Below are 740 nucleotides of genomic sequence, written 5' to 3'. Positions count from 1 at the left end.
ACACGATGATTTTCTTTTCCTAAAAGGGCTCAAATAGTTCAACAGATCGCAAGAGAAAGAAAACCTACTACCGTTGCTGGTCCATAACATTGTCGTATATGTTGAGGGAGCGACATTGTGGATGACTGTACCATCACAATCAGAAAGGCGCTGACATCCGCAAATCCAAGACCAAATGTGACGTTCAGTATTGTGCTTATTTATGAAGAAATTATACTCTTTTTTTATGCAAAATTGTGAATAATTAATCCTTAGGTGGATTTGAGAACCTGTACTTTCACTGTATTTAAACCTTTGAACTAATACATGTACTATCCAACTGTAGTTCTGGTCTGTCAATATAGTTTCACATAGATGCACCACAATTTATATCTATTTATATTACCTGTTTACCCACATTCCTTAAACTATGAGGAAAAAGGTTTTAGATTTTATGTAATTATTCTAGTCATTGATCATTATAATGGTGTTAGTAAAATCCAATAATAATGAAAATAAAACTTATTCTTTGTAAGGAAATCATGATAAAAAGTAAACTGTTGGAATCCATTAATTCTTAGTGATTAAACATTTGAAACCATTAGGGTGTAATCGCATGCATTAGTTTCAAATCATTGAATAGATAAAGTATATTGTATCATGTATTAAATATCTATGTTTTTTTATTTGTGTCTATTTTCAGTTGGTAAAATTGGGTCACCAAGACACTTTGCAGAGGCCTTTTTCCCTTTGAGGTGAGG

At 32.0% G+C, this 740-nt stretch overlaps 1 protein-coding gene and 1 long non-coding RNA gene across 2 annotated transcripts in view; both read left to right on the top strand.

Annotated features, from left to right (window-relative positions):
* Positions 1-740, top strand: part of LOC119592765 (breast cancer metastasis-suppressor 1-like protein) — a gene marked incomplete in the record, with an annotated part of 50,958 nt that overhangs the window by 28,344 nt on the left and 21,874 nt on the right.
* The window catches only part of LOC119592766, a 5,236-nt gene continuing 4,629 nt past the window's right edge, over positions 134-740 (top strand). The window contains exons 1-2 of the long non-coding RNA XR_005230460.1: positions 134-177; positions 683-734. This is a non-coding gene — a long non-coding RNA (uncharacterized LOC119592766). The remainder of the gene's footprint in view (positions 178-682; positions 735-740) is intronic.

The sequence above is a fragment of the Penaeus monodon genome, chromosome 30, assembly GCF_015228065.2.
Source record: "Penaeus monodon isolate SGIC_2016 chromosome 30, NSTDA_Pmon_1, whole genome shotgun sequence".
Classification (NCBI taxonomy): Eukaryota; Metazoa; Arthropoda; class Malacostraca; order Decapoda; family Penaeidae; genus Penaeus; species Penaeus monodon.
The sequence above is the reverse complement of the archived record's forward strand: the minus strand, read 5'-3'. Positions and strand labels throughout refer to the sequence as shown.